The 23,171-nt window shown below is 52.1% G+C and overlaps 1 protein-coding gene and 1 non-coding gene across 4 annotated transcripts in view; both read left to right on the top strand.

Moving 5' to 3' along the window:
- ZNF423 (zinc finger protein 423) overlaps nt 1-23,171 on the top strand; it is a 343,000-nt gene that overhangs the window by 281,367 nt on the left and 38,462 nt on the right. The gene's annotated exons all lie outside the window — the stretch shown is intronic.
- Nucleotides 7,981-8,053, top strand: TRNAG-CCC (transfer RNA glycine (anticodon CCC)). The gene has a single exon. It is a non-coding gene; the product is annotated as a tRNA-Gly (tRNA).

The raw sequence follows: 23,171 nt of genomic DNA, 5'->3' as shown, positions 1-23,171 counted from the left end.
TCTATCCGTCAAGTTACTCACTCAGCTTCCATCTGTCGTCCACTCATATGTCTGTCCATCTACCTACCATCCAGTTAAGTATTCACCTGTCCATCCACCATCTATCCATCCACCATCTATCCGTCCACATATCCATTTATAATCTATGAGATGTTATAGTGTAGGAGTTAAAAGTAGGGTTCCTCTTAAATTCAAATCCTACAGCTGTCACTTGTTAGCATTACGTCCTCGGGCGAGCTACTCAGCCTGTGAGTTAATCCTTTTCATCTGTAAAGTGGGGGAAGATAACAAACGATAGTAAAAGCACATTGCTAAAATTAAATGAGATAGCATATGCAAAATGCTTGGCCTGGGACCTGGAAAACAGGAAGAACTCAGTCAATGCAGGTTTTGCTTACTGAGCAACACCTGTGAGTCTGATTCTGCCTGAACTCCTTAAGAGCTCCCGGCATAGGCTGGAGAGTTTCCTCCTGGGAATAAGAGGCTTCTGCCTCATAGCAAGGCCTGGGATTCCAGCAAGAGGGGCCTGTGATGTGGGCAGTAAGGACTATTATGAAATGGCCAGTGTATTTTGTTTTTGTTGCTGTTTTTAGGGGAAATTCTTGTCTCATGTATCTGCCTCTATCCTGTTTTTAATGTAAGCATGTTTGCCTTGTGTCCATGAGGTCTCTTATGATTTTTTAAATAATTAAATATGAAAGAAACATGAAAACACCAAAGAAAACAAAACTCTCATTGAAGTATCTAAGACCCCAATCACCATCTTGCTGTGCTGTGCTAAGTCGCTTCAGTCGTATCCAATTCTTTGTGACCCCATGGACTGTAGACCGTCAGGCTCCTCTGTCCACGGGATTCTCCAGGCAAGAATACTGGAGTGGGTTGCCATGTCCTTCTCCAGGGATCTTCCCAACCCAGGGATGGAACCCCCGTCTCTATGTCTCCTGTATTGGCAGGTGGATTCTTTACCATTAGTGCCACCTAGAAGCCCTTACAGAGACAGCGATAAAAAAGAGAGGAGGTGATTGTTTCAAGGGCAGACCTGGAAGCCCAGAACAGGAATGAGCGCTGGAGGTGGGGGCCAGTCACTGGAGGGTTTGGGGGTCCTCCCCATCCAAGACGGGATGGAGGCATCACTCTCCTGTTGCTGGTTTGGTTCATGTCCTTGGTTCAGTCCCATTACTTTTGGGGGGTTCAGAGTCCTGACAAATGGGGAATCTCTCTCACTTCATTTTGTCAGCATCACTCAGGGAAAAAAAAAAATGGAAGCATTTTGTAATCTGGGGAGCCCTGTACCAGTGGATGACAATATTTTATGAAAAAACTTAAGTCTCAGCTGATGTACTAAGAGTGATTGTGGTTACCATCTAAGATGGTAATGCTGTAATGCTTGATAATTGTTTATATTTGTAATACTGATCATAATATCGAAACTGTATCGAGAGTCAGTATTGTGCCAGACACCGAGGTACCACATCCAACCCTTACAACACCGCCATGAGGCAAAGTAAGTGTTGTTACCATCATCTGCCAGGGTGGGGCCCAGATTTAACCCAGTTTCTCTGTCTTCAGAGCCAGTGCCCTTTCTGTTGGGTCTTCATGTTTCCTAAAGCACGTTTGTTTGTTTGTTTTTAATTAATTTTTGATCTCGTAACAATCCCAGGAGGAAGATGGGACCACTATTTTCTGCCCATTTTATAGTTTGGAATAGACCTGGCATCCCAGGCTAAACCTCTCTGTTCTCGCCTCCTCCATATACACGGGTTTCCAGGACTGACCCGGAATGGTCGGGGAAGCGGGCTTCTCCTGCATCCTTCTCCCCTCTGGGAGGGGCCTCAGGGAAGCCTTGGGGGGCACCGTGGGCCTCTGTTTGCCTGGTGGCCTCTCGGCCCCGTGTGAGAGCCTGCCAGGCGCCTTCAGTCGCCTGAGACTTCGAGAGCAGCTTTTGCATCTTGCTTCCTGCCCTTCCAGAATGACATACTTGCACTTGTCCCTTTGGTTTTTAGCCAGAAAGCTGAAAGTGTGTCTTCTCAAATGCAGACTGACGTGCTTCTTTTATAAATTCTTGGGCATTACTATTGATTTTTGGCTGAGGATTTCGAAATCCTATCTCTAGGACTCAGGAGATTTCCCTGCTGCAGTAATAATGCATTGTCATTCTTAATATCTCCAATCTCTGACACAATATTCATATGAAGCTGCCGAAGAGTGGCGTCAGCACCGCCTCAGGGTTGGCGCCGGGCCCGGCGGGGCTGGCTGCGGGGGCCGCCCCGTCCCCCAGATTGGCTGCCCACCAGGAAACCGCACCTGGCTCACCCCTCTGAAGGCGCCTGAGACTGTGTCCTGGAGGTACCAAGGGAGCGAGTGGTTGAATTCTGCCTCCTTCATTGCTCAGCTTTCTTTGATGCCCAGAGAGGGGCAGGACCTGGCCCAAGGTCACACAAAGCGTTAGTCGGGGGGCGGGCTGGAACCCCAGTCTCCTTTTGCCTCTTAGCACCTGGTAGTTCAAGTGTCACAAAAGCAAGTGCCGCAGCTGGTGTGTGAGATAGTGGGGGCTCCCGTGACCCTGCAGAGAGTCCGGCCTTGCCGTTGTTGTCCAGGGAAATTGTATGTTGCGGAGCCCAGATGTCCCGAGTTTTCAAGAGAAACCAACACTCGAGATTTTCATAATATTTTCAAACATTTCTTGTTTTTTTTTTTTTTTAATGTTGGCAACTAATTACAAAATCTCCCAAATAATATGACCCCTGAAAGAGAATAGAGCCATCGCTGTGGGCTGAGGGTGATACTGACCACGCCTTGTGCCCTGACCAAAGCTAGAGGCCACTTTGTCCATCCACCTGCCTCAGCACCTCCCTTCCGGCTGCCCCAGAATCAGGGGTCTGCTTGCCTGTCTTCAAGCAACCCCCCCACCTGGCCCCGACCTCCGTGAGCTTCTCACTCTCCTGAGGGTCTCCTTGCCCTGCCAGTGGAGAAAGTGTCTGCCTTTCCTAACATATTCTGCTGTCTGGATTCCAGCTCAGGTGCGCGGTGTGTGTTTTGAAGTGAGTGCAGGCCTGACCCCAGCCCTCAGGCCTGACTGTCCTTTGTCCTTGTGCTGCTAAGAAGACAGAGCTACCAGCTCGGCCTGCAGGACTTGCCGGGCGAGTCGCTGAATAGGTTCCCACTGAGGGATTGTTTTTCTAGTTCTTGGAATTGATGCTGCTTAGACCATAAAAATAAAAAGACCGTGTCCTCAATACTGAGAGTGTGTCTTGTGAATAAGCTGATGTGCGGGGCAGCGGATAGAGTTGTACTCTGAGATGCAGCTGGCCAAAGGGACTGATGTCCCTGGGGTTGGAGGAAGGGAGAGGCTCTAGGAACTTTGGGGTGGGAAAGCTGATGGCTGGACATTGGAACTGGGATTGTCGAAAATCTGCTAAAGTTGGAGCAGAATGTTTTCTGAGTTGTGGAATCATTTTACCAAAATGATAGGAAGTTGTGAGCAGGAAGAAAGACTGAACCATGCCTCTGGCCCGCTTTCTGGCCTGAGGGCCTTCCTTTGGGGACCCACTCGGAAATGGGACACCATGATGCCAAGGGAGAGTCAGGCCCTGGAGAGATTATGCTGGTTTTGCCTGTGATCCTGCAAGAATCACCTTGCTCCCTCCTCCCTCTGTGTCTGTAGCCCTATAGCCAGCTCCCCCACATACCTAGCCAGGAGGGCTTCCTGTAGGAGGCAGCAGAAGGAACACTTCCCCTGGTGGAGGACACCGGTGGGCCAGGCAGGGTGCCAGCCCTCTCGGTGGATTATCACCTGACTCTTCCCTTCTGGTAGTGGGTTATCACCTTCAAGGGTAGACCCACTGGGTCAGCCCTGCCCCCGAATTGTTGACTGAATGAACTGAGAGCGCCTCTTGGGGGCCTGTCCTCTGCCTGCCTCCTTGTCTCCCTTCTGTTTCATCACGTACACACCAGTGCTCTCTCTGTCCCCAACTAAGAACAGGGATCTGACAGGCCCAGAGCTTGCTTGTCTTCACTGTGGCCAGAAGTGGGTGCTGGGGAGCCCAGGAAAGGCTTGGGATGACGTGGACTTTACAGCATTTGGTGGAAAGAGAGCTGGAGGCCTGGGCTTGACTTCTGACTGGGTCACAACCCTGTGTGGCTTGGGCAAAATGGGTTTCCTTCTCTGAGCCTCAGCTTTCCTTCAGTAAAACGAGGGAGTTGAAACAGCCAGTGTTTTTCAGATTGTCAGCTGCAACCCATTAGCAAATCATGGAGTCAACTTGGATGGTCACCACCAACAAAATAAAAGAGGGACTAGACAGAGCAGAGTCCAGCAGCAGAACAGAATGGAAAGGAAGGGAAGGAACGGAGAGGAAGAAGGAAAAGCGAAAGGAAAGAAGCTGCCTGAGTACAACACATTCAGCGAGCTTAGGTGGATTTTCATTACTGGGGGGCAGCAATTCCTTGTATGTGTTAGTGTGTGGCTAGGTCATGGTATATATAATTCTTGCTGTGGGTTGCAGTTTAAAAATTTGAAACAGATGACCTACAAACATTCTTCTAAACCTTGTGTTTTACAAGCGAGGTTCACTAGCTGAGCTGATCTTGGGCGAGTCCTATAATCTTTCCTGGATTCAGTGGCCGTATCTGTAAAATGGACTAATTCAGTCCCCAGCACAGTGGTTAGGAGGATTGGATTAGATGAGGGAATCATGGGAAGTGTCCAGCCCATGATCACAGGATCTATGCTCCATGCCAGCTCCGTGCTGGCTGTTGGTGCTCCAGCCAACCTTACACTGTTAGACACAGAAAGGTGAGGGCTGCTCCTCTGCCAGTCTCTGGAGGGCAGAGAGTCGTCATGGTCAGCAGAGCCCAAGGACAGTGCCCAGGAGCCGCAGCTGACATGGGGTTGACCAGAAGTCCTTGCCCCAGAGTGGAGCCCCGAGTCTGCCTGGCGTGGGCCCTGGGCAGCACTGGACCCATTTGGCTGCATCACTGGGAAACCCAATGGGTGGTCGGTGCCCAGAACCATGGCCTGCAGTCTTGGTATTTCCGTCTCATCTGCTGGTTGCAGCCTGCATGCCCCGGTTCCATTTGGAACTCTGTGAACTGGGCACACTCTTCTCTATGACTATAACGACTTCCTTCTGCCATCACCACTGCCCCACCTTTTCTTAACGCAAGATGGGTCTGTGCAGAAGTGCTAAAATTCAAAAAAAGAGAGAGAGACAGAGACAAGACAAGAAAAAGGAAGTAAAGAAAGTTGTAAAGGAAACTGCCTGGTGATCCTGGTGCTGCAGTAAATAGGACTCAGAGCTGGATGCCCAGCCTCCTACGAGGGCAGGAAAGGAAAGATGACACCGGAGACTTTCTGGCGAGGGGACAGGAGCGTGGGCGCCAGAGGAGCAGAGGGAGGACCCTTGGGTCTTGGGGACCTTTGCCTGATCCAGGCTGGGTTTGCCTGCGGGAAGAGCAAGGTCATGGGTCCGAGATCGGGGCAGGCTTGGGGCTTCCAGGAGGCGGCTCTTCCTCTCCCTGCTCCGCCTCCCGCCTCTCCCTTCTCTTCCTCCCGAGGTGCAGATGGCCACATTTGCAGGTTAACTGGAACAGCTGGAGATGCATTATTAGTTTCCCGCTGCTCCTTCATATTTGCTTGGATTTTTTTTTTTAACGGCAACATAATTTACAACTAGTACACTGGTGTCAGGGTTGGCATGTTCTAAATCCGCATCAGATTTATGTAATGCCATTGCTTATCAGTGAATGAAGTCATAATTATTGCTTTGTACCATTAAATAGCATAAATATATAAACTGTTATACAAATTGCCGCAAACGTTTCCTCTGGGGAGCTCTAGACCAAATTTTAATGTCGTGCATTTGTCTGGGATGGCAGTTTCTATGGTATATAATAATGTTGATAAATTTTACTGTAGCAAGTGACATTTTAAAGCATTAATTTTGGTGCTAAAAAAAAAATTCTAAAGAATGCTCAGACCCAATTGGGAGGTGCTCTGAGAACTAGCTGGCGAGGTCGTGGGAGGGGTGGGGTTTTGCCTTAGGAGTGCATCAGGGGGACGTGTGTCACCTCCCAGGGCTCCTCTCTGCACGAGATCACCCCCCTCCTCCTCTCTCAACTCCCGAAGGAAGGCCTCAGATACATTTTCCATGGCAAGGATGATAATTAATTTCAAAAAATTCAAATCGATTCATTTCTCCCTTCGATTTGAAGTGTGCAAGGGAAAGTGGAAGGAGGGCCTACAAAACACACAATCGGTGGGGAGGGGCCATGTCGTAACCTCCTTCCCAATTATGTAAATTCTGTGTGGGGTGAAAAAAAAAATCCCTGTCCTAATTAGAGATGCAAAACCTGCCTCCGACGCCAGCGTTCAGATGCCAGGCGTGCAGTCGCATTGCCTCTGAAAGCCATTATCATCAAGAGCGACTTTTGCTGAAAGCCCCAGGACAGCACCTGGCATTTACCTGGGTGCTCTTTGGAGAGCCGGCGGCCGAAAGGATAACACCCCCCTCCGCCTTCAGGAGAGGCTGCGGGGACCAGAGAGTCTCTGTCTGGCCCACCTGCCACTCCGGGCTCACCCAGGGGAGCTAGCGGGCAGGGTGCACATTCCTCGCTCCTCTGAACCCTGGGCAGTTGGAACATTCTCTGAGAACCTTTGTCACCACTGTGAGTTTCCAGGCTGCGTTTGCTTTCTTCCCTTCCTGAGTCCTGTCTTGAGATTCTTGGAGTTCTCCGCTGGGCCTCCTCGCTCTGAGAGCGTGGCAGTCATTCGCTGTCCTTTGGAATGTGCTGGGGTCACACGGCCTGGCCGCTCTGTCTTGGGTGGGGAGACGAGTGGCTGATTCTGGCCAGAGAGCGGTGAGTGGAGGTGCCCGGCACCGCTCCCAGGCCAGAGCCTTGCCCTGCCAGGGTGAGGCCCTCCAGCGTTCCCTCTTTCCTTACGGTATGGGACTCTCAGTGTCAGAAACAAAGGTGCTTCTTGGCTTGTCTTGCGGTGCCCAAGTGATTTCCATAAGAAGAGCCCCCTGCGATGGACATGAAGGGCAAACAAGACCTACACTTCTGTGGTTTGCAGCCCTTGTGATATGGGGCTTGTTTGTTACTGGGCATTTCTTATCCTGTCCTGACTGATACAGGTTTCCACTGAGGTTCCCTACCTTGATGATTTGCTTTAGGGTGCTGGGAGTGCTGGAAATCTGGTTGATTTTTTTTTTTCCTGGAAAGAATATCAAATAAAGATACAGGTGTGTGCCCACTATTGGCTGTGAGGAAATTGAGGCTCAGAGTACTTAGGTGACTTCCCTAAGGGCACACAGCTTGTTGGCATCAGGCATTCATGCCTCAGATATGCTCCTGCCTTCCTCGGGCTTTGCTTTTGAAGAATGAATTCTCTGGTCCTTGAGGACCAGTCCAGTAATGGTGGGGCTCTGGAGTATAAAACAATAGGGATTGATGGGGACTACAGAGAATGTTCTCAAAGCATTAAAATTCAGCTTTTTGCCTACCAGTTTTGGCATTTCAGTCTATGCCTTCTAATGACCTCTCAAGCTTCCAAGGTCACTTTTTCTGGCTGTTCACTCTGGTGTTCACTCTGAGTGTCTCTTTCTGATGTTGTGCCCTCGAGTTTGAACCTTGAACTTCTTAGTGAAATTCTCACATGCTTATTTGTTTGTATCCTGCAACTGCCTGATAAAGTCCTCTACAGTTAGGATGGGGACCGGCCCTAGCCTCCTAGTACTCTAGACCCAGAGGGACTTTATGAGTAATCTGGTTCCACCTTCTTTCACAGAGGGGGACGCTGAGCTCAGAGAGGGAAAGCAACTTACCCAAGGACACACTGCTGTTTCTTCATGAAAGAATCATTCTTTGGAAGTGGAGGAGTCACCGTTTGAGTGGATGTAGGGGGTTTTTGGAAATAGAATGGAGAATACCCAGGAGGGAAGCAAATGTGATCTCCCTAAAAACAGGTTAACTGGGCCTTCCCTGGTGGTCCAGTGGTGAGGACTCCGTGTTCCCAATGCAGGGGGCCCGGGTTCGATCCCTGGTCAGGGAGCTAGATCCCACATGCCACAACTAAGAGATTGCATGCCATCTGGCACAACCAAAAAATTTAAAAATATTTTTTTTTAATGTTAACTTTTTTTCTTAGAAGACATTTACTGTAGACTTACTATGTGCTGAGCAGATGCTTGATCATTTGAAATAATCTTAATGAAAAAATTAATAATAATCTTGATGGGTTTAATAATTTAAAATCTCCTTACAGATAGCTTAGTTCTTATCATGCTTAGTGTCCCAATCCCAGACCCTAGGCTTTGGCCATAACAGAAATTAAGTACTGAATTTAATTGCCTTTATCCCTCTTCTACCAATGGTAATAATTAATAATGGTAAGAATGTTAGTGCAGCTCAGGGGGTTAAGAACACAGTTCAGGGCTGAAATGCCCGGGCTGTGTTGCTTACTGTTACCTCCTCTTACAGATCTTATCCACTCATCCTACATGGAACGTGGTTAGCATAATGCTTGGCACACAGTCAGCCCTTAGTAAATGCTAATATTTATTAGGCCGCCTGTCCCATCTGGGAGCTGAAGTGACTAAGGCTCGGTGAACCCAGCCATGGCCAGTATCTGTGCGGCCTTGCTTGGGCTGTAGGACTGCAACACAGCACGGGCAAATCCATTCTGCCCACTCCCCGTGTGCCATGGAAAAGGATTTTGCACCCCAGACTGCAAAATTGCCAGTTAAAGCAGCCATGTCTGCTCACAGGCGACTTTGAAGAATCCCTTCAGCCTGAGCTACTGCTCCAGCTGTGGCTGCTCATCTCAAGGGACCAGGGGCAGTGAGTGGCTGGAGTAGGGAGCGGGGCTCCCCCTGGCTGGCGCAGGGTGGCCCAAGCTGGGATGATGCCTGTGTAGTTCACTCAGTACCAGTTTCCTCATCTGTAAAATGGGAAGTCCACCACAGGGCCCCTGCCACTCCCCTGGAATGCCCCGCCTGCTTCTGCATCTCAGCACCTGTTCCTGGGGACCCTCTTCAGCAAAGGAGTCATTCATTCATTTCCTCACTCACTCATTCAGCACGAAGCTGTTGAATCCCTAACCATGCTCAACACCTGCTGAGGTCATCCTCACCTCTCACAGAAGGAATCTCTTCCCTCTTGATGTTGCCCCAGCTCTCATCCCAAATATTTCATCCATCCTTCCTAAGAAGCTGACCTTCCTGCCTGGTGCTCTGCACACCTGGCTAATCTCCCTCCCTATGTAGACAAGACATTACAAAAAAGCTTTATCAAGATATAATGTACATCCAGGAAAATGCACAAACTAAATATACAGCTCGAGGAATTTCTGGAAACAGAACGCAACCAGACCAAGAAGGAGGACCTGTACTGGCCCTCCAGTTGCTCCCGTGTGCCCCCTTCCAGCCCTGCCTCCCCAAAAGAGCAAGTACTACCCTTGCCTCCAGACCCTTAGAGCGATTGTGTCACTGAGGCCGTGCAAAGGGAGGATGTGTATCTTTGTGCCTCCTGGCCTGCCCAGCACAATACCCAACATTGCAGAATAAACAAATCGATGGATAGATCCTGTAATGCACAGGTGAGAATAGTGATGATATGACTGTAATAATGGCTGGCGGTTGTTGCATTTTACCAGCCCCTTCTCATCAGTGCTTTACCGGCTGCCTCGTATGGTCCTACTGAGATTCCAAGAGGCCAGTGACTCGCCCAAGGTCAGTCAGACGGCGAGTGGCGGTCACTGTGACCTGGGTCTGTCCAGCCCGAATCTGGAGCTGGCACTCAGAACCTCACTTCCTGCTGCTTTAGAGCCCTGGGCAGTCCTTTCTCTGCTGGGCCAGCTGGACACAGGCTCAGCGGGCGACAGAGCTGAGTTGTCCTTGGCGAGCGAGCCGGCGGTTGCTCGCCGCCCCTGCCCACCCGCCGGGCGCCCCATTCCTCCCGGGCTGCACAGAGCCTTCTGTGCGCCTCTCCAAAGGACAGGGCATATTTCTTCCCGAGCCTCTTAAGACCCAGCCCGCACTGGAGGGCTTCATCATTATGCAAATGAGCTGGATTGGCTCTGCTCCTGCAGAGGACTCCGGGGGCGGCAGAAGGACGGGGCTGCCTCTGGAGCGCAGGGTTGAGCCTCAGATTAGGCCAGTCGATGGGTGGGGGGCAGGGAGGGTGGGCATGGAGACAGAGATGGTGCCAACGCTTTGCCACCCTGGGGAGGCTGGCGACACACTGTGGGGAGCGGGTTTCAGGCTGGGCGAGGCCCACCTTCCAGCCTTGTTGCCGAAGATGCGACCAAAGAAAGACATTCTTTTTGGATTTCCTCTTTGTGTATTGAGCCCTTTCATGATTCATCAGTAAGTAAATATCAGCTGAGGGGTGATTTGTTTCTAACAAGCTTATAAAATACTGGCGTCGTTTGTGGGCTTATTGGAGTGCTGTTTATAAACACTCCCCCATGCCCACTCCTCTTTGTCAAATTAGCATTCAAAATACAAATATTGGATCTTTGGATCACTTTCTGCTGTCTCTTTGGAAGCTGGCGGGATGGTAAGGGGCAGCCATTGGACTGTGGCCTCCGACGAGGCGCGTTTGGAACTCCGAGGGTTGAGGGCTGAGGGGAGGCCCCCGCCAGGCCCTCCAGAGGGTGGGGCACAAGGCCCCGTGAGCCCAGCTGCTCCTCTCACCCTTCTCTTTGCCAAGTTTCCTCCGACCCGGCTCGTCCCGGCCCCCCAGAGCCTGTCATCCTCAATCTCACGGAGGGCGCAGATCTGGGCAGGCTGCATCTGGCCTGACAAGCCTTTGGAGCTGCCGCCTCCCCTGTGGGCTGGGCCCAGCCTAGACCCGGGCTGAGGCAGCCACGGCGAAGAATTGCTGACCGTTCGTGGGGGGCTGCCACACGCCACCTCCTCACAAGAAGTCAGGAGGCCCTGGCATCTCTTGCACACTTGGTACGTCACTTCCCGTCTTCCCACACCTCCCGCCTTCCGGTTTTGTGGTCGTGAGTCATACCGGGTACATGGTCCTGACCTCCGAGGCCTGGAGGCTGCAACACACCTTTGGCCAGCTCACCTTTGGCCTGATGCGCTCTGTGGGGATGGAGGGATGCTCACGCCTGTCAAAGCGCCTTCACGGCCACAAGAAGGAGATGGTGCTCCTGAGAGTCCAGGGGATGTGTGCCCAACTTTGCAGATGCCTCTGCAGCTCCGTTCCCATTATACAGATGGGAAGACTGGGGCATGGATAGGTGACTTGCCAGGACCCCATGGCAAAGCCTGGGCTTGGAAAGTGGCCTGCCTTCCCCACTTGACAGATCTTGGAGCCAAGCCTAGCCGAGAGAGTCTGATTTGCCCCCAGGGAGGCAGGGACCAGCAGGCAGTGAGAAGCTGCCTGAGTGAGGGTGGGGCTGCTGCCCTGAGTCCCTGAGGGAAGAAACCACAGAGCAGGACCTGAATGGGGCTGTGGAAATCTCCGGCCCACCTCAGCTCATAAATGGGGACCCAGGGGCCAGAGAGGGGACGCTGTCCTTGCCACAGTTGTCTTAATCGTTAATCAGTATAGTTTAAAATTTTTTTAATTAAAGAAGCTTTTATTCTATTTAGCTGTCCATGCTCATTGCAGAAAAACTAGGTTGACCCTCCGTATCTATGAGTCCCATGGATTCAGTCAACTGGGGATCAAAAATAACTGAGGGGAAAAAATCCAGAAGGCTCCAGAAAGCAAAACCTGAATGTGTCAGGCACCAGCAACTGTTAACGCTGACACATACACGGCCCCCTACAGGCGTGTGGGCTTCCTGCTCTTCTCGGCTCTGGACTAGGAGAAGGGAGCCATCGGAGGGAGGCTCAGACAGGCCGGGCACTGTCCCATTGGAGACGTGCTCTTGATTTTGGGACTGGAATTCAAGACACTTTGCTAGACTCCGGCTCATGATTTCAGAATTGTTGTTAGAGTTGGGCCTCTGTACGTTCAGGCTGAGGTTGAAGGCGGAGGTGTCGCCTTTGGATTTCTCGCCTCTCCCCCTTTCCCAGATTCTGAGGCTAACGTTGTGAGTGGAATTAGGGCTGTGGCCTTTACTGTAGTGGGAGGTTCTGTACTGAGATCTCCTTTAATTTGTGGGAACTGGAAATGGGTTCTGGAGGGGTGTGTGTGTGTGTCTCCAAGCCCAGTGGGGAGGAGGTGTCATCTCACCAGACCAAGCCTTTTGGCGGCAGGGGGACCTTGTGTTCTCACAGCGAGCCTCTGCCCTCTGGTGGAATGGCTCCTGCATCCTGGGTGCTGGGTCAGTGAGGCTGTGATGTCACCTGTGGGGACGATCCAGGGCTCCAGTACCAGCCTGCTGGGCTGGGGGGCATCTGATTCCTGCCGGCTCCTCCAGCTACGGAGGCTGCCAACCATCTGTATCCCCTAGAACTCCTCTGCCCCCACCCCAGGGGTCCTCTGTAGGACCCGATTTGGAGTGTTTTCAGGTTGGGTAACTGCATCATCACGCGCGCCAGGTCCCTTTACCAGACCTCCCTAGCTCCTCACCCCTAAGCCAAACTGGGGGCCACAGAGAGTGTCTCGTTGACCTGTAACCCCAGTGCCTCACCCAGCACCTGACACAGTCAACAATGGCAATGGTGGTGGTGATAATAATAATGACAACACTGGCGCTTTGAGGCCCGTTCACCATGACAACAGCCCAGTGAGGTCAGTACTGTGATGCTCCCCCTTTCACAGGTGGGATGACAGTGGCTCAGGAAGTTTGGTCACTCTTCCAAGTCCCCACAGCTGGTAGGAGGCAGCTGGGGTGTTTGAATCCTGACTCTGAAGCTAGACTTCTCTCCAGGCTCTGTGCTGGCTGAGGACACCGAGTGGGCAAGTCAGGACTGTGTCTAGCCCCAAGAACAGCATCCTTCTTAGGGTGGGGGTGGGGGTCAGAGGGCAGACTGGGTCCTGCCCTGTCACCATGCAGATACTTGGGCAACTGGATCCTAGGCACGTGGAGGGCATCTGTGGGCCCAGGGCCACATGTCTGAGCTCCTACGTCTGGGTCAGCATTGAGCACTCGAACCCCTAGCCTGCAAGCTCCAGTGCAAGCTCTGCAGCCTCCAGAGCCCTGGGGGTGGGGGCAGTACGAATCTATCAACCAACCAAAGTATTAGCATTAATCCAGCACCTGATGTTTGGCCCAATAGAAACAAGCCGACACGGAAAAGAATTACTGTTTTCATCCACAGAGAATTTATTGGCCAGAACTTTGGGTTGCAAGTGACAGGAAGTCAAGTTAGCTTAAGCAAAATGAATTTTTGGAAAGACCGTTTTTTATTTGACAAAACTATGGATGAGGTTTGGTGCAAGTGGAACCAGAGACTCAAATGCGAGTGTAGACTTGCTCTTGGAAAATCATGGTTGGAAGGACAGAGACAAAGCACGGAGAACTGTTTGAATAAAGGTGCAGAGTCAGAAATGAGCCAGGCTGCGAGGGTGAGGAGGCCTGTGGGGCAGAGGGGTGGGTGTGGCTGAAAGTAGGGTGCTGGTTAGGTGGGCTGTCTCCTGGGCTATGGCGCTTTCCCCGGGAGAAAGGGAGCCACCGCAGGCTCTGGCGGAAGGGGGTGAAGTGTTGGCCATCGAGCCTGGGGAGGGTTATCCGGTCACTGTGTGTGGGGTGGGATCCAGCTGGGAGAGCCTGGGGCAGGCATGATGAGCTGGGGCAGGGGCGGGGAGCAAAGGGTGAATTGCCAGGCGTTGATGTGCTTTTTTTCTCTTTTTACGAGGGTGTCTATGAAGCTGTCTTTTCCAAGAAGCAAAAAGGCTAGACGCCAGCCAGAGCCGTACGGAGGGGCGTTCTCCTGCCGAGGTGCGTGGGCCTCGGGCTGCCTGCCTCTCATCACGGCTTAATGGCAGCTGTTCCGCTTGCTGGGCCAGCGAGGAGAGTGGAGGGCTGCATGGGGGGCGGCCCCCACCCCCGCTCCCCAACCTCTCCGCAGCTCGCCTGCTTCCTCCGCCCACACAGGCTGCCCCCCGCTCCGTCCCCTGCTCGTCTGAGGAGGGGGCATCAGGCGCTGTCAGTTAACTGCCCTCTGGGGCTCGAGGTGGTGGGTGGGATGGGAGCAGACCCCAGGCTTCGGAGGCCTGGTGGGCCGGGGAAGGCACGGCCAGGTGGTGGGCAGAGGCAGACTGGCCGGCCTCTGGGAGCTGGGCCATGGCTTGTAAGCTGCCTAAAGATGTTGGACCCCCATCTGGTCTTGGGGTGCTGGCCCCAAACCATCCCAGATAACTGTGTGGGAGACTCGGTGCTGGGAGCTTAAGAAAGCCACACTAATGTCAAATGTGAGCCTGGAGGATCCAGTAGGCCTCGTTTAGTCTCTGTCTGGGTCTGTTGGAGAGAGAAAGGCAGGGGTGCTGTGCTCGCCCTCAGCAAGGTGCTATTTTGCTGTTGATGGCTGAAGAGAGGTAGTGGGGAGGAGAATGGGCTGGAGGGAAGTCCCACCTAAGAGAACCAGGCCAGGCTGCGACTCTGAGCTCAGCCATCTCCTGGGGCTTCTCAGCCTGACTGAAGACAGGACTGCTCTCCCAGCATGGCTCAGCGCTGGTATGTTATAGGATCACATGACAAGGTGAAGAATGGATGGTCCATTTGAATGCAATCGTTTATTCCATGTGGCCTTTGAATGTCCAGTTTACGTTTCACTCGGGTCACAGCAGAAACCCGGTTCTTTGGGATGCCGCCTGTAGAAGCAGAAGCCACACAGCACTCGGTTAGGGATTACAGTCTTGAGCAGTAGGGACTGCTCGAGCAGCAGGGCTGAGCCAGTGTTAAGGTGAGAAGTCCCTGTATCGGGCATTCAGGTGTCCTCTGTCGACTGACATTCTCTGATTTCTTGGGGGGGCACAGATGTAGGGAGCAGGGGGTGCGGGCTGCTCAGTGATGGGATGCCAGATGGGCCTCTAATGAGCTAGTGACCCCTGGCTAGTGACCTGCCTCACAACCTATGGGGTCCAAAGTTACCCACCGATCTGGGTTGTGCCCTCCAGGGAACCCTCGTGACGCTCTCAGTTTCCTGCATTCACTGTATTCTTTTCTCAAACGTTCCTGCATTCACTCGCTTCTTATCTACCCCAGGGAATCTGACCACGTCATTATCAAGGGGAGGTTTAAGTTGGAAGGTCAGAGAAGTTCACACCTGAGCATTTGCTGTGCAGGGCAATCGTAATAAACGCTGTCAGGCAAAAGGGACGAGGCATTCTTGACAACATTTGCGAACACATACATCACAACTCAATAAATATCTAACAAGCTTCTGCTGCGTGCCACACGCTGTTGTTGGTTCTGGAATGACAGTGTCGAACAAGACAGAGCGCCTGCCCTCACCCCGCTTGCCGTCTGCACAGTGCTGGCCAGTAGTAGCCGCTGACCACATGGCTGCTGAGCGCTGGAACTGCAGAACTGGATTTTTAATTTTATGTGACTTTAGATTTAAATAGCCTCTTGTGCCTAGTAACGGCCGTTTTAGATACCTCACATCTAGCAGATGCATACTGTTGAAAACTTTTCAATAGCCATCAGTCGTTATTTTCTACTCTCGTCACTTTTTTTTTTTCTTTCACCCAGGATATTGCTGAGGATGAGAGATGCCTAGCTAATACGGTCAGAGGGGAGGAAGTGGTGAATTGCAGTTTCCAGGCTGAACACTAGGTCTTCCTGCTTTACGTATGAGGAGCTCCAGGGGCAATTCCGTGTCTACCTGGATGGAAAACTTTTTTAAAAATGGCGATACCTGCCTTCTGCATGGGTGCCCTGGGTTTGTGTGCACGTGTGTAGCTGTCTGGTTTTTTGACGCATTGCTGTTGTTAATTTTAAAAAAATGATCTCGGTAGGGGAAAAAAAACGATGTCAGCCGCAGAGGAAACCCTTGTTGTGGAAGCATGGGTAATTCATGTGTCCCTGGCAGGGCTGGTGACAATAAGGGTTTTGCAGCCTGCCTGTCATGTTAATTGTATGTTATTAGAGGCCATTAATCTGAGGATTATTAGCATGATGGATTTTTAAGCAGTTGCCTTGTTGTGGAAAACTTGAATCTGAAGATCAGGGATATACATCAATAGGTGTGTTGTGTGTTAAGAAGAATAAGCTGTTTGTTTTTACCCAGTGGGTCCCTGGGGAATGTAGCCAAATCTTCATTTTCTGAGCGTCTTGGTCTTTCGCAGGTAGGGGCAGGATGTGAGACGGGCCATGGAATGTCGTCATCGACAGGATGTTTCAAGCCCTTAAAGTCTCAAGTTCTAGAAGTTTGGATTCTTTAGAACTCCAAGAGTTCTCTTTCCCTTGAGTTCTAATTGGTCTGTGGTTGATTTAATCATTCACTGTTCTATTGGCTTTCTTTCCTTACAGTGTCCTTCCCTGGTGGCTCAGACAGTGAAAAGAATTCGCCTGCAATGCAGGAGATCCAGATTCGATCCCTGGGTCAGGAAGATCCCCTGGAGAAGGGATTGGCTACCCACTCCAGTATTCTTGCCTGGACAATCCCATGGACAGAGGAGCCTAGCGGGCTACAGTCCATGGGGTCGCAAAGAGTCGGACGCAACTAACACTTTTCACGTCTTCACTTTTTTCCCCTTAAAGTAGCTGAGATCGTCTCCTCTGGTCTCTTGGAGGACCTGTCCAGGGCCTGGTTGGTGACTTTTTTTTTGCCAAAGAAGTTTACAAGCAGAACCAGTTTACAAAGGTGGTGCGTTTTCTCATTAACCATCCGGGGCTGGGTTCCCTACCAGCTTGGAAGCAGATCCTAGCCCTGGAAGGCGGCTCCTTCCATCGAGGATACGGTCCAGCTGGGCCAGGCTCTGTTTGAGATTCTTGCTTGGAGCGATGGGGCCCTTGGGGAGCTCTCTGCAGGAGCCCAGCTATGGGGAAGGGCTGACCATGCCGTGGGGAGGGCGTCGCCTGAACCTGCGTCATGTCCTCGTCTCAGGCTCCGCTTTGACCTCCATAGATATCCCACTGAGTTTTAAAACAAAGGAGCTAGGAGAAGAACCAGAAAGAAATATGAAACTCTGGTAGCAGGAGCATTCGAGGGGTGGCGCGATGAACTCCTATGGCTGGAAGCAGGAAGCCGCAGTGAGCCGCAGCTGAGCAGGAGGGTTTGAGTCTGAACACAGCTTTTGCAGTCACAAATATGGGGAGTGGTGTGGAGGCGGAAGTGGAGATAGACAAGGAAAACTGGCCAGAGGCGTTTTGTGGGTGGATGTAACATAGACTGCTTACCTGCTACTTGCCAGGTGCTCTGGGGACGGGGGAGCCTGGTGGGCTGCTGTCTATAGGGTTGCACAGAGTCAGACACAACTGAAGCAATTTAGCAGCAGCAGCAGCGATGGCTCTTTAAAGATTCAGTGGAGGTGGACTTCTCCGCCCCACTGACGCTGGCAAAGGGATTGTGTTCCAGGACCAGGACCTCGGGCTGGAGTTTCAGGGCCAAATCGAACGGGAAAGACCTATCGCCGTGATAGTGGGTGGCGCTGGCAGTGGTGTTATAATCCTGCTCCTTCTTTAGTCTTTATAGCAGCCCTGTGAGGGAGGCAACTTTCTCCTCATTTCACAGATGAGGAGACTAAGGCCTGGAGGGAACGTGCTCAGCCCAGAGTTACCCCGTGGGTCTGAGGGGAGCCAGGAATATCCTCCAAGCTGCCTCATTTGCAACTGTGTTCCCCCTGCCCCGAAAGAAGAGCGTCTTGATGAAACAAGGGTGGGTGAGAGGAAGTCAGCTCAAGTGTCCTGTCGGCTGTGATGGGAAATCTCAAGGGCAGTTTACCCAGAATCATGCTCAGGCTTAGCTGACCCCGAGCTAAGATCCATCTGACCTGGCTCCTGGGAGCAGTCGGTCAGTGGAACCATCTGGAGTCTTCTGATTTGAGCTTTGGAGGAGGAGAGAGTGAGTGAGCACTTGCAATGTGGGATAGCAGTGTCCTGGAGACGAGCCCTGGCCAGATGGCCGTCTTGCCACGGGAACCCTGGGGTGGGTGTGCGGGCGACTGAGCCAGCCAGTCTGTCCGGGGCGTGGGCGAGGAGGGAGGGCCTGCAGTTGTCCCCCTCAGCCTATTTTCCGTCGACACCTGCCCTAGTGCAGAAAGCAAAGCTCAACTACCTAGTATCCCCGTCCAGCCTTGAGGCCGGGAACACGCCTCCTCTGACCCTGGAATAAAGCCAGGCAGCCTAGTGACCTAGCCAGGCTGAAATGACACGCCTGAGTAGCAGATGAGAGGAGAAATCTCGGGGTCCCACTCCTTTGGTGGACTTTTACTGGGTTGCAAGAGGGTCCAGTGCTTCCAGCATGGATGGCGTGCAGTGCTAGGGAGGGTAACCCTTTCCACCGGCGTCTGCCTGCCAGTGTGTGGACAGAGGCTCCTTCTGCCAAGATGGGGAATTCAGCCTCCCCTTTTTCTGCCATCCGGTAGCCTCCGTTTGGAGATGCCACGTTGGTTTATTGTGGTGTCAGCATCCTTGTTGAAGGGGGATGTTGGTGGGTACCTGGGTAAATAAGTATAAATAGTTTTCTTTCTGATATGTGACCGGATTATTTTCCAGTTGATTTCAAGCCTTGGCCCCAAGTGGCCCACAGATCAAAAAAAGATAAGGGTCAGTTACAAGGTTGAGCTCATTCTCGGTTGCCATGGCAACTGACCTCAGGCAACCCTCAGAGGACTACACCCAGCTCCCCAGGTGATATTTTTACTGTCCACGCCATCAATCCCAAGCCTTTCAAAACTCAGACTGCCTAATTGTCTGGGCTCTGTTTTGAAGAGGCTCCGGGTCCCCCGTGGGGCCCCGATTCAGACTGCCAGAGCTCATTTATAAGCCTTTCTGAAACACGGGGGACCATGGGATGGGTCCCTCCTGGCCAGAGAGGCCTGGGAAGGTGCTCCTGAGGGGAGGAGGAAGGGCACAGCCCATCCTCCAGGATTAATTAAGAAAATGGGGGCCCAAATGGGGGCAGTGGTGGCAGGGTATGCCTTCATGCCTTCAAGCCCTGGCTGCATGTTCTGGAGTGATGGGAGGTGCTGGGCAGCCCCGAGAACCCTGGCATTGGGGACTCTACCGCCATGGGGGTGCTGAGGTAGCCAGGGGTCTGTCAGCCACCCACCCACCCCAGAGTCTCCCCTCCAAATTCACCCGCATTGTTTTCATCCCAGTCACGATAACAGGAAAGTGTTTCCCATTGTTGAGGATTTCTCAGCCTTCTGTAAAGCGTGGACCAAAAGCAACTTTGGAAAACTTTCCTCCTTTTTGGAGATCCGCACCATACCATCCTGGTGAGAGCTGCACTGTGTTGCTTACGAACCTACAGCTTCATAACAACAGGGTTCCAAGGAGTCAGCATCCTCAGAAACCCTGTCATAGAGCTCAGAGCTCCCTTAAACTTGAATGCACACTCAAATCATTGGAGTGCTTTCAAAATGCAGGTTTTCATTCTGCACATCTAGGGTTGGGGGCTGAGATTCTGCGTTTCTGACCAGCTCCCAGGTGATGCCAGGACCACACCTTGCCCAGCGGGGATGTAGATCCTCCAGGGCAATCAAGACCTAGGGGGCTGGGGATCCCAAGTTCGGCCCATGACCCTGCTTACAGGGTCCTGGATTTCTGCCTGGCCGCTGGTGAAGGAGCCCCGCTTGGACCTGTTTCCTCCTTTACCCCTTGTCAAGCCCAGCCCAGATGTCACCCTTCTCCTTTCCCCTTGGCTTACCTTGGTTCATTTCTTGTGGTATTTAATGACACATCAATAGATAAACAGCCTGATCTGGCTGCCTGGATATCATTATCTGCCAGCCCTCTTCTCTTCTTGCCAAAAGGTCTTTGTTCGTTACAGAGAACAAAGGACGGAGTTCCCCGTCAGCCGGTGTTTCTATTACCTGTTTGGTGTCTATTTCCGGTTAGTTTTTTATGGGAGTGGCGTCAGTGGGGTCCTCTCCCAGGGTCCTCCTCTTGCCTTCTCATTGGCCTGGCTGAGTGCTGGGCTCTGTGCCCCTCCCCTTATCGCCAAGTGCCCTGCATGGGACTGAGCCTGAGCCCCAGGACCTCAGGGGTCTTTACTGCAGCTGATCCTTGGGGTGGGCCTGGTGCTGTGGGATTGAAGTCTGGTGAAGTTCATTACCCCAGCTGGTGACAGAGGATTTCAGCTCAGCCAAGCAGCCCGTGCACCCTCTGAGCTCCTTCCGTTTGCAGGGATGCTATGGCAGGGACAGCACCAAAGCCCGGGGCTGGCCCATACTGTGTCACTGTGGGCCCTGCCTCCTCGCCTCACCTGGGAAAAGTCCCTAGTGCTCCTGGCACCTGGAGCTGGCACCAGCACCAACAAGGGGGCCCGCCCAGCTGGATCATGGAAACGTGGAGGCTGGGTCTGTCTGCTCTCCTTCTTACCGGAAGTTTTGGGCTGATCGAGGAACAGAGAGTAGCTTGCTGGGTCCCAGGTCTCAAGTCCCACGGCCTTTCTGGTATTTTCTAAAACCAGAGAGGGCTGCTTGTGGTGACCAGCATGGGTCCCCACCCCCGCCTCACTCTGCCACCTCCCTGGGAAGGCCCTGCCCTCTAAGCTTCCTTTCCTCCTCTGTCCGTTGAGGGACCCCTTTGGTGCCCATACTTCTGGACCAGGCCATCTTCTGAGGATCCAAAAAGCAAGTTCCTGAAGGCAAGAACAGCTTTTATAAGCCATCAGTCCTGAGAGTTTGGGGGGGACCATCGGTGTCTGATAACTGGCATTTACCAGCCCTCCCGCCTCATTTTCTAAGCACTGTAGTAAGTGCCTTCTGCAAATCATTAATTCCCTATTTACTGAGCACCTACTAGGTACCAGACCCCGTTCTAGGCACTGGTGACAGCAATGAGCAAAATAACCTGCATGGAGCTTATATTATTCTTTCTGTGTGTGCTTGTCTATATTTTGTGTGTGTGAGAGTGAAAGAGTCAGTGAATTAAAAAAAAACAACACCACCACAATCAACTGTGTACTATGCCAGATGGTAATAAGCACTCTCAAGGAAATTCAAGGTGATTAAGGTGCTAGAAAGGATGGGTTGCATGTGCTATTTTGGGGTGGGGGTCTGGGTAGGCCTCTTGGAGGCGGCATCATTTGAGCAGACCCCTGGATGCAGTGAGGGGAGGGAAATGAGGAGATGGTCTCAGGGGAGGGTCTCAGTGAGGGCAGAGGTCCTGTGGCAGAACAAGCCTGCTTGGCCACCTTCCCAAAACCCTGGGATGATTCTTCCCCTTTTCTAGCAAAAGTAGCTGAAGCTCAGAGAGGTTCGTGAAGTTATCCAAGTACACACAGAGCGAGTGAGTGAGGAAATGGGATTCAAACCCAAGTGTTCCTGGTTGTAACTTTTGTGTCCTTAATCACTGCTTCCTGAATGGAGGCGTCTTTTTATGTGCCCTGTCCAAACAGGCAGCAGTCACTGGTTCCCTTCCTGGAGGGGTATATGCATGAACATTCCTGCTCTCATGGTGGATTTTCCACCTGGGGTCCCTGCTTAGAGAAGGGCCAGGCAGGGCCCATGGCTTTGGCGGGAGCAGGTCACACTCAGTGCGTTGTAATCCAAGAACAATGCCCTGTCCCCTCCCCACCACAGCCAGCTGCCCCTCCCTCCCAGGCAGCAAATTATGGCCTCCGAGTGTGTGCCCAGGCCTGCCTTTGACTTCAGTGGGGCCCACCTGAGCTTCACCTTCAGGATTCTGATAATCAGCTCTCTCTCCTCCTGGCTTCCCCCAAGACCTGTATGGAAATAAGTATGTGTCTGCCAGGGATCAAATGCTTTTGGAGACAAAAGTCGGTACCGAGGACATTACAGGGAGCTATCATCTCGGCACGATGCGCTTCCACAAAGCCCTCCGCTCCTCTTTTGGGCTGACACACTTTCAGCCTGAAAGGTTCCAGCAGGCCGACTTGGTTTTAAGCAAAAGCACATCCTATTATTTTTTTGAGAAATGAAGTGTAAAATTAACACTTATTATTCCTGAGCAGAGAAAAAAAAATAGAAGGGAGAGAGGGACTCTGGGATTTTCGTGCTTGTTGGCTTGTTTGTTTGGCAGTTTGGGTTTTTCTTTCTTTTCTTTTTTTTTTTTAAATCATAGTAAATCAGTAGATTTGCCTGCGCCAGCCCTGACTTAGGGAGACTGGGAGGCAAGAGCCAGTACGGTGAGCAGGCGAAATCTGCGTTTCACTTTACAAATGAGTGGGGCTGCACAATGCGCCTGAGTCGCGTGGGTCTCTCTTATGGATGCCTGTCGTGTATTCTTAAAAAAAAAAGAGGGAGCGATTGTGCGTCTTCACTCACAAAATCCTCCAGCCCCACGCCGGGGGCGGAGGGGCCCGCGGGCTCCTAGACAGCTTTGTCATTCTGCTCCGAGGTATCTCCGAGCCTGTGGGATCTTATATAATTCAGGGAAGTTAACTCTCTGAGCGTGCCTCTGTCTGCGGACCCCGTGACTTGGGATGGAATGAGAGGTTGCCGGCACCGGTAGGGGCAAGAGGGATGTGGCAGTGAATTCTTTCTGGCGCCGTGGACTGGATGGTATTAGGCCACAGGCATGCAAAGGAGTGTTGGCACAGTAACTAGGGCAGCCCCCCAGCACCGCCCCCCATCCTCGTGGATGGTTTTACAGGCAGAGGTACATGTAATGGACACCCCCGGGAGCACCTCCAGCCCCTGCTGGTGGGGAGAGGGCCTTCTCCTTCAGGAAGAAGATTTACAGATCAGAAGGTGGGAGAGATTCCTAGGTCTATGGGAAGTCTTCATTCAGGCTTTATTATTTCTCATCCACTTTATACTTTTTGCTTGTTTTATCTGCCTTCTCCTGTCTCCCAGGTTGGACACTTTACATGTTAGATGGGGAATGAGGAAAGGGAACAACCCCCCTCAACTCGTCTACCGGCTCTTTATCTCATTATCCTGGAACCTCACATGGGTGCCTGTTTGGGGCTGTGATTTGCTCAGATGGTGGCTGTTCAGGCCCTGGAACTGGCTTGCAGCTCCAGGACTGCCTGACTGTGCACATAGTTATGAGTGGGTGCAGGCTATAGTTGCGTCTGGGAATCAGGGGGGACCAGCTGATGAATGGCTTGGCGCTCAGAGAACGGAAAGTGACTGTCAGACATGATTTCTCTGATTTATAAGTTTTGGGAGCCTTCTTT

This window comes from Ovis canadensis, chromosome 14 (assembly GCF_042477335.2).
Source record: "Ovis canadensis isolate MfBH-ARS-UI-01 breed Bighorn chromosome 14, ARS-UI_OviCan_v2, whole genome shotgun sequence".
Classification (NCBI taxonomy): Eukaryota; Metazoa; Chordata; class Mammalia; order Artiodactyla; family Bovidae; genus Ovis; species Ovis canadensis.
This window is presented reverse-complemented; position numbering and strand designations above follow the sequence as displayed.